This window comes from Notolepis coatsorum, assembly GCF_963971535.1.
Source record: "Notolepis coatsorum genome assembly, chromosome: 8".
In the NCBI taxonomy this organism is placed as follows: domain Eukaryota; kingdom Metazoa; phylum Chordata; class Actinopteri; order Aulopiformes; family Paralepididae; genus Notolepis; species Notolepis coatsorum.
In genome coordinates, this window is record NC_140172.1 from 130937951 (window position 1) to 130951224 (window position 13274).

At 44.5% G+C, this 13274-nt stretch overlaps 1 protein-coding gene across 1 annotated transcript in view; it reads right to left on the reverse strand.

The window, feature by feature from the left end:
- Positions 1 to 12046, reverse strand: part of LOC311233805 (solute carrier organic anion transporter family member 2B1-like) — a 64373-nt gene extending 52327 nt beyond the window's left edge. The window contains exon 1 of the mRNA XM_084320829.1: positions 11925 to 12046. The gene's annotated coding sequence lies outside the window, so the exon portion shown is untranslated. The remainder of the gene's footprint in view (positions 1 to 11924) is intronic.
- Between the last annotated feature and the right edge of the window lie 1228 nt (positions 12047 to 13274).

Here is a 13274-nt window from a genome sequence, read left to right on the forward strand (position 1 = left end):
ATAAGTAATATATTTACATATTGTTTTTCGAAAATGTAGCATGTACATTATGTATGTATTACACAAATAAGTAAATAAAAATCATATTAAAAAATCCTTAACTTTTTAGGTTTTCAAAAAACTTACCTTACTAACCTTAACCCTAACTTTAATGTCTAATGACTGCAATGATTGTCGGTTCAACTCCTGGTTGCTGCGTTTGTTTTGGACCTTTGCGTAAGCATGTGTATTTGCATGTGGTTTACAGTATGTGTATTATGTGGTGGGCATTTATGTGGTAGGGGAAATCCCCTCTATGAATTCCTTTAATGTTGCATCATCATGTTTCCTGGCCTAAAAGAACAAATTTCCAGAAAGTGAGATAAGTGTGGACACACCACCACCAGGTTGAGGAAAAGTCGTAAAGTGTATGACCACATAAAAGTGATCGGTCATCTCTTTATGAGAGAGAGAACGAGAGAGAGAGAGAGAGAGAGAGAGAGAGAGAGAGAGAGAGCGAGAGAGAGAGAGAGAGAGAGAGAGGGACAACTGTCGTCCCGCCCACAAAATATACACTGCTTAAAAACAAATGGATATTATAATCCAAACTTGCTCGATCAATGCTACGTACAAACTGATTCAATTTAAAGTCATCCATAGACTCCACTATTCAAAGACCAAACTACACAGAATTGACCCCTCTCTTTCTCCATTATGTGACAGATGTAAAGTTGCAGAGGGCTTCTTAACAAATTTCTTTTGGATCTGTCCTCATTTACAAAGATTCTGGGGTGAAATATTCCAGTGGTTTTCCAGGGTCTATGGAAAGGACATTCCCCTCGATCCAGAGTTGGCACTTTTTCGGTGTTCGGAGACTGCCTTAACACTTTGAATGCCCATCACGAGATAACTCGGGTTATCAGCCCGCGGGTTGAATGCCCATCACGAGAATTCTCGTTTTAATTTTTTTTATTAGCGATCTGAATTCATATTTCATCAACCGAGTCTATTGTTGGTAAGCCTGCCCCGCCAGGCGCTCAGATGTGAAAAAAGCGCCCCCTATCGTCTCCCAGATGGTAATGCACCATTTTGGATTGGACTCAATGAAAATGGATGAGAAAAAAAACTCAGGAAATCCACATTTTACTTCTCACGCATGTAACCGGAGCCGATGAGATTCATTCTGGACCCTCAGCACAGCGTGTAATATGTGTTTTACAGTATACACGTTGGATCAATAAAAGGATCGATTTTTGGAATGGCGATCAGGAATTGGAATAATCCATTTGGATACCATCTGATCTCAGGTAAGGAATCTATTTGACCAGTCTTAGGATAATCAGACCTGTTTTCACGAAGATATAAGCTTTTCCCCTATATGTTGATATGCTGTTTGACTGTAAGAGCGATCAGGAACTGAGAGAATCGATTTTCAGCTTGCGGCACCAGCGTGCACACGTACACATATACTATCGATAATCTAGCGTTTATTTGAAAACGATTCATAAATAGGCCAAAAAATGACAACGTTCTAGAATATTACAGTACAGGGCGATTATCATGGAATCTTTATTTATTTTTCTTGAAAACGAGGGCTTTTCAAAATGCTATAAAACGGAAATGAACTGATAAAAAAACAATCCGCTTAGACAATGTTGACTGGAAATGAGTCATTGATAAGCGACGGGCAGATTAGACACATAGCCATAATTTAAAACATAGATTAGGCGATATTAATGCTATAACATTGAAGTGGATGGTAGGCATTCAAGCACTAAATGTGCGCCCCCTGCTGGGCACTGAAAGTGTTAAGTTACACAAATGAGGAACAACAGACATTAATGCTCGGCATGGTAGCCTCCAAAAAAATTATTCTAACCGATTGGAAATCACCTACAACACCCCTGTGCTTCCAGAAATGGCTCAATGAAATGATCACAATCATACAGATGGAGATTATCCGCTTTTACAGATCTAAAGAGCACAATAGGTTTTCGGATATATGGAGCCCATTTATTGACTATCTGAAGGACAAATAATTGTATTCTGCAGAGACTCACCCCTGTATACTTCATGTTCTACCCGTACTCTTGTAACACCTGGCTATATAACACACTGTGTATCGCTTTGAGTTAAGTCACTGTTATTGATTTTTTTTTTTTACGTTCATTTAGTTTTGTCTCTTCCTTTTCGTCTTTTTTGTGTATGTTTGCTCTTGTTTACATAAACTGAAAAACTGAAATTAAAGTATAATCTTTTTTTAATGAATATGTTTTTGAATGTTTTTTTTATAAAAAAGATTATTCATACTTTATTTAAACTTGGGTGTCATTGGGAGAGACCCTCATTTTTGGAGTGTACATGACAATTTAATTTACAAAACACACACAATCAACTCTAGACAGCCCAAAAAATCAATCACCAAATTACAAAAATCAACACAAAGTCCAAAATAAACACAGCTCATATGCAATAGCACATCAGAGAGGAAGCAATACAAGTTGTACTCAGTTTTGGGTCACGTTGACGGATAATCTGGACACAGGGTGAAACTGCAGGGTCTGATGGTGACAAACTGTTTCCTGCTGGAGAGATATGAGTGGAAGCGGGAGAGAGGGCGGAGTCAGCGGCAGTGAGAAGCTCGTTGGTGATGCTGAAGAGGGCGGAGTCAGCGGCAGTGAGAAGCTCGTTGGTGATGCTGAAGAGGGCGGAGTCAGCGGCAGTGAGAAGCTCGTTGGTGATGCTGAAGAGGGCGGAGTCAGCAGCAGTGAGAAGGTCGTTGGTGATGCTGAAGAGGGCGGAGTCAGCGGCAGTGAGAAGCTTGTTGATGATGCTGAAGAGGGCGGAGTCAGCGGCAGTGAGAAGCTTGTTGGTGATGCTGAAGAGGGTGGAGTCAGCGGCAGTAAGAAGCTCGTTGGTGATGCTGAAGAGGGCGGAGTCAGCGGCAGTGAGAAGCTCGTTGGTGATGCTGAAGAGGGCGGAGTCAGCAGCAGTGAGAAGGTCGTTGGTGATGCTGAAGAGGGCGGAGTCAGCGGCAGTGAGAAGCTTGTTGATGATGCTGAAGAGGGCGGAGTCAGCGGCAGTGAGAAGCTTGTTGGTGATGCTGAAGAGGGCGGAGTCAGCGGCAGTGAGAAGCTTGTTGGTGATGCTGAAGAGGGCGGAGTCAGTGGCAGTGAGAAGCTCGTTGGTGATGCTGAAGAGGGCGGAGTCAGCGGCAGTGAGAAGCTTGTTGGTGATGCTGAAGAGGGCGGAGTCAGTGGCAGTGAGAAGCTCGTTGGTGATGCTGAAGAGGGCGGAGTCAGCAGCAGTGAGAAGGTCATTGGTGATGCTGAAGAGGGCGGAGTCAGTGGCAGTGAGAAGGTCGTTGATGATGCTGAAGAGGGCGGAGTCAGCGGCAGTGAGAAGGTCGTTGGTGATGCTGAAGAGGGCGGAGTCAGCGGCAGTGAGAAGGTCATTGGTGATGCTGAAGAGGGCGGAGTCAGCGGCAGTGAGAAGGTCGTTGGTGATGCTGAAGAGGGCGGAGTCAGTGGCAGTGAGAAGGTCGTTGGTGATGCTGAAGAGGGCGGAGTCAGTGGCAGTGAGAAGGTCGTTGGTGATGCTGAAGAGGGCGGAGTCAGCGGCAGTGAGAAGCTTGTTGATGATGCTGAAGAGGGCGGAGTCAGCGGCAGTGAGAAGGTCGTTGGTGATGATGAAGAGGGCGGAGTCAGCGGCAGTGAGAAGGTCGTTGGTGATGATGAAGAGGGCGGAGTCAGCGGCAGTGAGAAGGTTGTTGGTGATGCTGAAGAGGGCGGAGTCAGCGGCAGTGAGAAGCTTGTTGGTGATGCTGAAGAGGGCGGAGTCAGCGGCAGTGAGAAGGTTGTTGGTAATGCTGAAGAGGGCGGAGTCAGCGGCAGTGAGAAGGTTGTTGGTGATACTGAAGAGGGCGGAGTCAGTGGCAGTGAGAAGGTCATTGGTGATGCTGAAGAGGGCGGAGTCAGTGGCAGTGAGAAGGTCATTAGTGATGCTGAAGAGGGCGGAGTCAGCGGCAGTGAGAAGGTCGTTGGTGATGCTGAAGAGGGCGGAGTCAGCGGCAGTGAGAAGGTTGTTGGTGATGCTGAAGAGGGCGGAGTCAGCGGCAGTGAGAAGGTTGTTGGTGATACTGAAGAGGGCGGAGTCAGCGGCAGTGAGAAGCTTGTTGGTGATGCTGAAGAGGGCGGAGTCAGCGGCAGTGAGAAGCTTGTTGGTGATGCTGAAGAGGGCGGAGTCAGCGGCAGTGAGAAGGTCATTGGTGATGCTGAAGAGGGCGGAGTCAGCGGCAGTGAGAAGGTTGTTGGTGATGCTGAAGAGGGCGGAGTCAGCGGCAGTGAGAAGGTTGTTGGTGATGCTGAAGAGGGCGGAGTCAGCGGCAGTGAGAAGGTCATTGGTGATGCTGAAGAGGGCGGAGTCAGCGGCAGTAAGAAGCTCGTTGGTGATGCTGAAGAGGGCGGAGTCAGTGGCAGTGAGAAGGTCATTGGTGATGCTGAAGAGGGCGGAGTCAGCGGCAGTGAGAAGGTTGTTGGTGATGCTGAAGAGGGCGGAGTCAGCGGCAGTGAGAAGGTTGTTGGTGATGCTGAAGAGGGCGGAGTCAGCGGCAGTGAGAAGGTTGTTGGTGATGCTGAAGAGGGCGGAGTCAGTGGCAGTGAGAAGGTCATTGGTGATGCTGAAGAGGGCGGAGTCAGCGGCAGTGAGAAGGTTGTTGGTGATGCTGAAGAGGGCGGAGTCAGCGGCAGTGAGAAGGTTGTTGGTGATGCTGAAGAGGGCGTCTCTGTGCTGTGGTTTGGTCTGAAGGCAGATTGAAGAGCTTCAAAGAGCTCATGGTTGGACATGTGTTGATGGAATTGGGCGGCAACTGCTCTTTCCAGGATTTTGTGAGGAAAGGAAGGTTGGAGATCTGCCAGAAGTTGTTGAGGTTGTTCCGGTCCAGACCTGTTTTTTTTTTAGGGTGGGTGTTATAGAGGCCATTTTGAAGCTGGAGGGTACTGTGGAATAATGAGCCCCCCCCCCCCCCCTCAAACATTGATCCAGGTATATTCCTCTACAGTACAATGCCAGATTCCAGTGAGCGGTTTATGATGTCGGTTCAGACGGGGCAGGGGGTAGGTAGGCATGCCTTGACCAGTGATGTGGGCATGGGGTCAAGAGAGCAGGTGGAGGCCTTGGCCTTGGTGACCAGCCTAGCCACTAGTGGAGCGTCCACAGGGGAGAGGGGGGGAGAGAGGCAGCACAGGCGCAGGTGAGCAGCAGAGCGAGTGACACCCAGAGGCTGTGATTCTAAGAAAAAAGCAGGGAGGAGACAACTGTCAATCTGTGAAGGAATGTCAACCAGGGGCGGATTTAGGATTGTAGGAGATCCGGGGCTTAGCCCAGATAGATTTTTTTTTACTTCAACACCACAATTTTTTACTTTTACCACCACCTTGAAAGTGTTCATATGCGTCTTTGTTTACGGTTTGATTATCACTGATACAAAGTAAAATAGTGCAGTGCAATAAAATAGTTAGTAAAATAGAATAAAATAATGCAATAGTGCATTGCAATAAAATAGTTATCATCGTATTTTTTCGGGAGGCCGGTAAGGAGTGCATTACAGTAGTCGAGTTGGCTTGAGATAAAGGCATGGATCTGGTTTTCAGTGTCCTTTTGATTTATAAATGGCCGTACTTTAGCTATGTTTCTAAGGTGGAAGAATTACGTTTTTGTCAACTTGTTGATTGTGATTTAAAGCTTAGGTCTGAGTCTACCATAACACCAAGACTTAACTCACTCAAATACAGTTAGCAGCTGGATAGACCACAGATGGAAATTAGCTTCTGCTAAATCTGGTGCAAAATATTTTCATGTAACAATGATGAATTGTCAAAAAAATAAAAAAAATTATAATTTCTTTAATTTTTAATTTTTTTTTTAAATAGATTCGGGGGTTTTCAGAAAACATTCGGGGCTTGAGCCCAAGTAGCCACCCCCTAGCCCCGCCCCTGATGTCAACATCTTCAACTGGTAGTAGGATTATCATCCCATAGGAAGAGCTTTGTGGCCTCAGAACAACTTGTCCCCCAGAGACGTATAAAGACTAGTTGCTAACAGGCAGATAGGGACAACAGGGAGCCAGAGCCTCTGCGTGTTGCACCGGCACACCTTCAACTTAAAGGGCCACTTCGTTGGTTTTCAACCTTAATCCTTTCATTCTGTTGTGAGGAGGGCATGTGTTAATATAATGTAACATTCTGTCCCTCCTGCCAGGCCATGGACTGTCTCTCTGTAACATTCTGTCTCTCCTGCCAGGCCATGGACTGTCTCTCTGTAACATTATGTCTCTCTGTAATATTGTGTCTCTCTGTAACATTCTGTCTCTCTGTAATATTGTGTCTCTCTGTAACATTCTGTCTCTGTAACATTCTGTCTCTCTGTAACATTCTGTCTCTCTGTAATATTCTGTCTCTCTGTAACATTCTGTCTCTGTAATATTCTATCTCTCTGTAACATTCTGTCTCTCCTGCCAGGCCATGGACTGTCTCTCTGTAACATTCTGTCTCTCTGTAACATTGTGTCTCTCTATAACATTCTGTCTCTCTGTAACATTCTGTCTCTGTAATATTCTATCTCTCTGTAACATTCTGTCTCTCCTGCCAGGCCATGGACTGTCTCTCTGTAACATTCTGTCTCTCTGTAACATTGTGTCTCTCTATAACATTCTGTCTCTCTGTAACATTCTGTCTCTCCAACACACATAATAAACCTCTCCATAAAACAGGGACACGTCCCCAAGGACTTCAAAATTGCGAGGGTGACCCCTCTGCACAAAAAGGGCAGCAAATTAGACCCAGGCAACTACCGCCCTGTTTCTATTCTCACCTCCATCTCGAAAGTCATGGAAAAAATAGTCTACGAACAGGTCGAAAAGTACCTAGCGGAAAAAAATCTAATCTACGAATTCCAATCTGGCTTCAGAACATCCCACTCCACTGACACATGTCTTCTCTATTTGAATGACCACATCAAACAAGAGGTGGACGCAGGCAAATACTGCGGCATGGTCATGCTGGACCTACAAAAGGCCTTTGACACGGTCAATCACTCCATTCTGATTGACAAGCTAAAAGCAATTGGTTTTGATAGTCTATCAGTGAGCTGGATGCAATCCTACCTTGAGGGGAGGGAACAGATGGTGGAGGTAAACGGTACCCTACCCCCCCCCCTCACAGTGAGCTGTGGTGTTCCACAAGGAAGCATACTAGGACCGCTACTGTTCCTAATTTATGCAAATGACATGTCGTCAGCTTGTGACTGCAACTTGTTCCTGTTTGCGGACGACTCAGCCCTGCTGATCTCTGACAAGAACAAGTTACAGGCAGTGGCGAATCCTTATGGAAGCCAACGGAAGCCATGCCTCCCTAATATTAAAATATGAATTAATATCAAATATGAAATATGATTTTTTTTTTTTTTTTTTTTTTTTTTTAATATAGTTTACATTCTTTTTCATCTGAGCATCTGTGTTATAATTTTTTTTTAAATGTCTCCCTCTTCTCCTTCTCACTCCCTCTAACACACTGTCAGCCTCACTATGCTCACTGCAGCAGGATAGGAGGCAGATGGTAGGTCTCTTTCTCCAGGCTTCCAGCATTATAGAGTCCAAATCCGATCCTAGCCAATCAGATTCGAGCTGACTGCCACACCCTAAAAGTTTAAAACGGGGCTGAGAGGAAAATACTCAGCATATTTTCCCCTCTGCACTCTGAACATTGTATTAACCCGTAACTGTTCCCACGGGCCGAATATTGCCCCGATCCTCGCGATATTAAATCCACGGGGACCTCTCGGCGTGCCGAAGCTTTTCCTAAATCACTTCCATCATCGAAAACGAGGGGAAAAGGTCGGCTCGCGACCCTGAAAATGTCGCGTGATTTTAAAAACGCTGTATTAAGTGAGCCTATTATGGGATCCACGCGAGCTTTCTATCGTGGAAACATCTGGGCGTCCCGCAACTTTTACTGATTCACATGTAGCCCCTAAAATGCTTAGAAAAGGAAAACAGAAAGCGTGGAATAAACTCGCCGAAACGGAAAAGTGTCCCACGGGCGCGCCGTGATTCCGATCCGCGTGAAAATATTCACGGACATAGAGGAGACTGTGGGACACCTTTTTGCAACCGAATATGTGTCTCGAATTTGCTCCCACGCGGCGCGCAAAATCGCGCAAGGAAAAATCGGACCAAAAATTAACCAATGCTCCAGCAGTATTAATGACCCTGATGTAAACAAGACAAACGTCTTTCTCTGGTCTGCATCCCCTTATACAATTGTGTGTATTGAGCCGTACTGTATTGTACCCATTCTGCAATCTGTTAAATAAATAAAAAGAAAGTTTGACTGGCCGCCGAGCCATACTGTAGTGTACATGGTGACTGCTTGACTTAAAAAAAAAAAAAAAAAAAAAAATTATTAATAAAAATATTTAATAATTTTTTTTTTTATAATTTTTTTTGGCTTCCCCTATTATTTTACCCACGCGACGCCACTGGTTACAGGTTGAAAAAACCCTCAGCTCGGAACTAGGCAGAATCTGCATATGGCTCGCTGATAACAAACTATCATTACACATGGGCAAAACAGAGTCCATTCTCTTCGGTTCAAATAACAAACTCAGCAAGACCGACGGCTTCCCAGTTACAGTGGGTGACAATATTGTCACAAGGAAAGATGAAATTACCTACCTGGGTTCCATCCTAGAGGCTAATCTCTCCTGTGACAAAATGGCATCCAATGTAATAAAAAAAGTCAACCAACGAACTCGATTCTTGTACCGGATCTCCTCTCTGGTAAACAAGAACACCCTGAAGACTCTGGCAGGAGCACTCATTCAGGGGTACTACGACTATGCTTGCACCTCATGGTACCAAAGCACCTCAAAGGCGCTAAAAACAAACATCTCAAAACAAACTGGTCAGACTACTGCTTGACCTTACTCCTAGAACCCACCTCACCCCTGCCCACTTTGACAACCTAGGATGGCTTAGAGTAGACGACAGAGTACAACAACTTGCAATGGGCCTGGTCTACAAGATACACTACATGACCAAGGTACCCATGTACATGTCAAAATACTTCCCAAAGGTCAGTGAATACCACGATCACAACACCAGAGGGAGCTCCACAAATCATGTTAAACCCAGATTCGGCTCAAATAAGGGACTAAACACGTTTCGCAATTATGCCACATCAATGTGGAACGCCCTACCCAAAGCTGTAAAGGAATGTGGATCACTACCCACTTTCAAAACCTCTCTCAAGGGACACCTACGGGAGACTGCAATTCAACACTGGCCCCTGTAAATATCCTAACCCAACCCCCTCCAATGTACAGTCATTTACCTAGTATGGTTTTGTCAATAGTTCAATGTACAATTTTGTTTGTTTGTACAGTGTCTCCTCCCCCCCCCCCTCAATGTACAGTATTACTTGTTTATACAGTGTGCCCCCCGGCCCCCCCCCCCCCCCAACCACCTCCAATGTAAATTACCCAGTATGGTTGTCAATATCCCAATGTACCCAACCCCCCCCACACAACCTCCTCCAATGTACAGTTTCTACGTCAAATGTATATACTCCCTTTTCTTGACTCCTTCTGTATCACAAACAGTACTGTATTTGCAAATCTGGTATGTCATAAATGTATAGATGTAGCAGTACTGACTATCTGTATGTCATGTATGTCATATATGTCCTGATGAATTGAAAATGGGGGACCCTGATGTAAACAAGACGAAAGTCTTTCTCTGGTCTGCATCCCCTTAACAATTGTGTGTATTGAGCTGTACTGTATTGTACCCATTCTACAATCTGTTAATAAAGTTTTCAATCAATCAATCAATCAACTCTGTAACATTCTGTCTCTCTGTAACATTATGTCTCTCCTGCCAGGTCATAGACTGCCCCCCCCCCCCACCCCCATCTCTCTCCATTCATGTTCCTTGGTCCAGTCTAGTTGTTTAATGCAACCCATTCTCATGCCCCCTGCATCACATTGTCACTGTATTCTTCACATTCTACTCAGACACCCTTAGGCACACATGCCCTCAGCCTCAGACCACGCTCGCTGTGGAGGATGCAGGTTCTGTCAGGGGGCCCAGGGGGGGCTCCTCTCTCATCTTCCCCAGGTGTGAGGTGCACGGACCTCCCTCCACCTGCAATCGGGGGACTGGAAGGTGCTCTCTCACCCTTGTTCACTGTGTGTACAAGAAGGCGCCGGCCACCACCGACTCGTAGAACATCCTCAACATCCTTGTAGCTTGTACTTGCTCAAAACGTCTGTACAAGGAAGTTGAGGATGTTCTATATATACAAGATATGAGAAAAAACTCAAGAAAAAGTCTGCCTTTCTCCTTCTCTCATTTGACACACAACTTTAAAAACATGATTACTGATATTTTCGTGGGTCCAAACGAGGACACGGGGCAGTCCTACAGGTCCTAAAGGTCGTTTTGATGCAGTCCTACAGGTAGTTTTTGACAGCAAACAGTGCTGCATCAATGGAGCTCATAACATGAAAAAAGGAAATTATCTGAATAATAATTTTTATATCTGTGCAATCTGTGCTTTCCCAAATTCAAATTCAGATTCGGGCTCATTCCTAGCTTCTACTCACAACCCACATGGTAACAAATGGTACATAAAGCATATTATTATGTCCACTTCACAACAGAACTACTGTATAGGATTAAGGTTAAAAAATCTGCAAAATGCCTCTTTAATGAGGTATTGGTTAGCTGAACCAGGTGAGCTGGTGGTGGAATTGAACAAATCTATGTACAATGGAATGAAACTGTACATGGAATGAAACTGTACATGGAATGAAACTGTACATGGAATGAAACTGTGCATGGAATGGCTGGGGTCTGTCTCCAGGAGTTGTTTAATAACCAAACCTGTGTTCGTATAGCCCTCTCAGAAGATATCAATGCCTTTTTGAAAAACACTAAATAATGTAGCTTTAAATGTAACTTTCACAAGCCAAAGACTTTTGGACAGTGCTGTATACACACATCCAGTGATCCATTCAGTACTGTATACATACATCCAGTAATTAATTCAGTACTGTATACATCCAGTGATCCATTCAGTACTGCATACATACATCCATTAATTCATTCAGTACTGTTTACATACATCCATTAATTCATTCAGTACTACATACATCCATTAATTCATTCAGTACTGTTTACATACATCCAGTGATCCATTCAGTACTGTTTACATACAGTGATCCATTCAGTACTGTATACATACAGTGATCCATTCAGTACTGTATACACACATCTAGTAATCCATTCAGTACTGTTTACACACATCCAGTAATCCATTCAGTACTGTTTACACACATCCAGTAATCCAGTCAGTACTGTTTTACACACATCCAGTAATCCATTCAGTCACGGTTAGCCGGATGCTTAGCCAGTTTTATACATTTACACATTGAATCTACGGTACACACAACATGTGAACAGCAGCTCCCCCTTGAAGCCTGCACCACTTCACATCTATGACACTGTGTCCCTGTTGTTCTTTCAATTAAAACAAATTGAGCATTGTCACTAAATTCTGTCCAGAAAAAAAATACAAATAAAAAACAGGTCCCTTACTCGTACATACATCAACAAAGTGTTTGCAAAAAGAGCACAAGACTGCATTAACACTTAAAAACGTGTTCCGTACACTATTATAGCACATTACAATCTAGTATAGCTGTATGATTGAACCATTTCAGGGTTCCTCTTTTCCTTCAGAATTCTACTAGTCTATAGCTTTCAATGGCCAGTAACCTTTGTGACATCATCATCATAATCATCACCACGTTCAGTTCTCAAAGTTCTAATCTCACATGTGAGATCTGCAGCTGAAGTATTCCTGAAACGGCTTAGTTAGACTTACTCTGTAGTTTGAACAAGACGCAAGAAGCTGCTGCAGTAGTTTCCTCCCCCTCTGTTCTTGCTCTGCAGCAGTGCTGTTGTGGAATTTCTTCCTGTGGAGTCACTCCATGTGCAGTCCTCTTACTACACCAAGTGAGCGTCTGGTATCATAAACTGATCTACTGTAGGAAGGGGGCAGGCCTAAGAACACTGGAATTTGGATATACATGCACGGACACACACACATACACACAGAGTAACCTTTGGCACAAAAGGATTTCTTTCCAGAAAACACGTGTAGATATTTCAACTTTCTCTTTTTATTTATTTTGTATCCACTTTTTCTCATTATTTTCTATTTTCCTCCCATCCCAATTTAGAGTTTCCAATTCTCCCCTGCCCTGTCTTGAACGTTGCTCGACTATGCCCCCCATCGGTCGGTTGTAGGAAGGCTAGAAGCCTTGCATCACGTGTCCCCTCCGGTCCCATCTTTTCACCTGCCAGCACGGACTCTCAGTGGCGAGGTGTAACGCATGGGAGGCTCACACTACCCCCGCTACTTCCTGTCTCTGCTGTGCAGGCGTCCCCCAACCGACCTGTAGGAGTCGCTGTCCACAACGTCCAATCCCCACCCATCGACTTCCACCCGCTAACTCTGCCAATTGAGTTAGTATGACGACTGGCCCAAGCCGGAGGCAATGCTGACACCCGGATTCGAGACCGGAGTCTCTTGCATTGGTGACGAGCGCAATCTCCGATGCGCCACCCAGCCGCACCTCAACTTTCTCTTTCTAAATTCACATTCAGATTTAGATTATTTTATTAGTCACATCTTCATATACGGAGAGTGGGGGGTAAAGTAGACGTACAATTTGTTTTAGAAGGTACTCCACTCTCGCTTCGAGTCCAAATGTCTTGAATCAGAACAGGATCAATACATATAACGTTAGGTGGCCCTCATCCGTTGTCTTCTTCGTCTATAGACTATAGTGTGCTCGGGCCAGACTATAGACGGAGCCGAATAGGTTTCCTCATCGGCCGGTTTGACTATAGTATTTTTATGATTTACCAGAAGTGCTGAGTCCAACATAGTCCAACATAGTCTGGTGGAAACGCACCTCATCGTCCATAATCATCATCCATATAATCCATTTAGTCTTTTTCATAATATCCAATAGTTTGCTCTAGAGCAGGGGTCAGGAACCTTTTTGACTGGGAGAGCCATAAAAGCCAAATATTTCTAAATATATTTCATTGAGAGCCATATAGTATTTTTAACGTATAATAAATTAAATATGTCTTACTTTTAATGCGACTTCTGGTGCTGCATGGTTTTGCTGATGGCCTTGTAATCTGGTTCATACGTGCTGAG